General features: G+C 45.3%; 1 pseudogene across 1 annotated transcript; it reads left to right on the forward strand.

The window, feature by feature from the left end:
• The first annotated feature begins 495 nt into the window (after window positions 1-495).
• On the forward strand, window positions 496-1,830 carry LOC309812456 (large ribosomal subunit protein uL30-like; annotated as a pseudogene). The gene is made up of 2 exons: window positions 496-827; window positions 1,017-1,830. The product of its transcript is annotated as a large ribosomal subunit protein uL30-like (transcript).
• Window positions 1,831-3,608: the final 1,778 nt, after the last annotated feature.

A 3,608-nucleotide genomic window follows, 5' to 3' on the forward strand; every position in this document is an offset into this window, starting at 1 on the left:
ATTCATGGCTTTAGATGCCATTTTTATATAAGGCTGATCCACAAGTTTGAATCTCTCACTCAGCCCTCCTTTCAGAGCTCCAGGCCAGAATATCTTCACTTGGGTATCTCACAGGGATCTCAAGCTACAGGGATCCAACACTGAACTTTTCATTTTCTACTCTCCACTCCCCATCCTCACACCCCCAGCCTGCCTTTCCCTAGACTTCCCCAATTGCTCATGATAGAAAGTAGTCAGAAAACATTTGACACCTTTTCTCAACCTCTGATTACCGAGTCTTGCCAAGTCTGTCCTCAAATATGTTTCTAATTCACTCAGTTCTTGCCACGTTTTGTCACCACCCTAGTCCAAGCTATCATCGTCTTTTCCCTGAACTACTGTAACAGCCTCCTAACACCCCTGCTTCCCTCAATAGCCCTCCAGTTCATTCTCCACACTGCAGCCAGAGTGATTTTTTTTTTGGCCGGCCTCGCGGCTTGTGGGATCTTAGTTCCCTGACCAGGGATCGAACCTGGGCCCTCAGCAGTGAAAGTTCAGAGTCCTAACCACTGGACCATCAGGGAACTCCCCAGACTGATCTTTCAAAATATGAATAAGATGATCCATGCCTCTGCTTAAGACCCTTTCGGGGCTTCCCTTTGCTCGTACAAGAATATCCAAACCTGCTCTTTTCTGGCTGGAATCATGGAGTGTGCAGAAGAGAAGAAAAAGAAGGTTCCCGCTGTACCAGAAACCCTTAAGAAAAAGCAAAGAAATTTCACAGAGCTGAAGATCAAGCTCCTGAGAAGTTATCCAAAAGATGCTTTGAGGGCTCCCCTGATGGCGCAGTGGTTGAGAGTCCGCCTGCTGATGCAGAGAACACGGGTTCGTGCCCCGGTCCGGGAAGATCCCACATGCCGTGAGCCATGGCCGCTGAGCCTGTGCGTCTGGAGCCTGTGCTCCACAATGGGAGAGGCCACAACAGTGAGAGGCCCGTGTACCACACACACACAAAAAAAGATGCTTTGAAAGGCAAGGAGGAAGTTTATCAATGAAAAGGCTAAGCACTGTTACAAGGAGTAGAGGCAGATGTACAGAAGCAATATTCGAATGGCTAGGATGGCAAGAAAAGCTGGCGACTTCTATGTGCCTGAGGAACCCAAATTGGCACTTGTCATCAGGATCAGAGGTAGCAGTGGTGTGAGCTCAAAGGTCCGAAAGGTGCTGCAGCTTCTTCGCCTCCTCCAGATCTTCAGTGGCACCTTTGTGAAGCTGAACCAGGCTTCAGTCAACATGCTGCGGATTGTGGAAGCACATATTGCATTGGGGGTACCCAAACCTGAAGTCAGGAAATGAACTGATCTACAAGTTTGGCTATGGCAAAATCAACAAGAAGTGAATTGCCCTGACAGACAACACATGGATTGCTCAATCACTTAGTAAATGTGGCATCATCTGCATGGAGAAGCTGATTCATGAGACCTGTTCTGTTGGAAAACGTTTCAGAGAAGCAAACAACTTCCCGTGACCCTTCAAATTGTCTTCTCCACTAGGTGTAATGAAGAAAAAGACCACCCATCTTCTAGAAGGTGGAGATGCTGGCACCAGATCAATAGGCTTATTAGAAGGATGAACTAAGGTATCTACCTTGATTATTTCTGTAATCTGGTCAGTTAATAAACGGTGACTGCTTTCAAATGGAAAGAAAAAAAAAAAAGACAATCCAAACCCTTGAGCATGGCTTAAAAGGCCCCACATGATCCTCCTTCATCTCTCCAAACCTATCTCATGCCACTACCCCGGTGCAGCCTCTAACCCTGTGCAGCCGCTACCCCTGTGTGGCCGCTACCCCTGTGCGGCCGCTACCCCTGTGCAGTCGCTACCCCTGTGCAGCCACACTGACCTGCTTTTAATTCCTTGAAGATTCCAACCCCCCTCCAACCCCAGGGCCTTCATACAAGCTATTCCTTCTGCCTGGAACACGTGTCTCCTAACTTTCCACATGACTCTTCAACCACCAGGTTTCATCTTATCAGAGAGATCTCCTCCAACTTAAAGCAGTTCTCATAACATCCTGTTATTTTCTTCCATAGCTCTTATCAAAATCGTTAATTACACACACACTTAATTGTTTAATTCCTGTAACCCTTACTGGTCTGTACACTCCCCAGACCATGTCTGCTGTGTTCATCTCTGCATTGCTCACCCCAGGCACAGAGTCTGACACGTAGTAAGTGCTCAGCAATGTTTGATAAAGGAATAAATTAATAAATGAATGATGAATTTGGATGAAGTAAACAGAATTTTAAAAATCTTCTGTCACCTTTTAGAAATTATTTCTTCCTCTGTCCACCACCAGACTCTCTTTGCCACTTACTCTTCCCTTCCCTAGCCAGTGCCTATGCTCCAAAACCTTTCTGCAGTATCAAAATACATCTATCCTGCCACATTCCCACAGGGACTCTGCCCTCTTCTGGCCAATATGGGAACTGATTCCATTTTACTGGAGCTTGAGGATTTATTTTCCTTCTCGGATATTTTCATCTTAATCAGCAACTTCTGGAGAAGCAAGAGCTTGGCCCAAAATAAAGACTCCAAATCCACTTTTTTAGTAATGTGTATAAATAAAGTCCATTAACAAATTCACGAGTGATGAATCCTAAATATAACCATGGCAGATGTCACTCGTTAATCCAGCACCTGTTTATTAACTATCTACTCTGGCTGTGAAACTTAGAACTTTTCAAGGAGCCCCAGACCCAACAGGGGTGAAAGATATTGTAACTAAGTTAATGAAACTGTCCCCTCTGTAGACAACTTCCCATCTCACTTCCCCCAGACCAGGACACTGGGGAGGAGGAGGATCCCTGGGCTAAAAATTTAATCAGCTCCTATACATTATGGCACATGTAAGACCTTCTCATGCTCCCATCATGACTGAGAGAGTATCATTTCTAATAAAGGTTAGAGGTAGGATCAAGAAAAAGAACTGACACCACTCTGCAAGACTCCAGGGGGATGCTTAGAAAATCGTTGCTTTCTAGACGACATTGCCTTTGAGAATTGTTAGTGCTTGTATGTGTGTGATCCAACAGTTAATTGTGGGACCAGAGGAAATACTTGGACAAAATGTCTGCCACTCCCCCTAGCAGGGAGACCTGAAAAGCAGTCTGGATTTGGGACACCCACGGCCGCCCTGGGCTACTCTGAGGCACTTGAAATTCCAGAGGTCACCTTGGATTGGCCTGCTGGTGCCACCCCTTCCCACCACTCTCCCTCATTCCACTCCCAGCCCTGGGCATTATTATAGGCTGAAAAACTCAGACTTGGGGAAATGCAATGCTAGGGAAGAGGGATGGACCCGGGAATAAAACCAAATTCTGTGTATAAGGGTAGGATTTCCTAAAAGGTGGGTGGAGTTTCTCCCATGGGAGTTTAGAAACAAGAGGCATTTTTTTTAAGAGAGGCACATATCTGAGGACAGAGGTGTAAGGTTGGGTATGGAACACTGATGAGAAAACACCCTATGAATTGTTCAACTTCTTGGGTTGTTTTCTCTTAGACTATGGGAAATGCTCTATTTAGTGAATAACATTTAGGGTATTTATTTTTATATTATAGATTATTTA

The sequence above is a fragment of the Mesoplodon mirus genome (genome assembly GCF_964341445.2).
Source record: "Mesoplodon mirus genome assembly, chromosome: 11".
Taxonomy (NCBI): Eukaryota; Metazoa; Chordata; class Mammalia; order Artiodactyla; family Ziphiidae; genus Mesoplodon; species Mesoplodon mirus.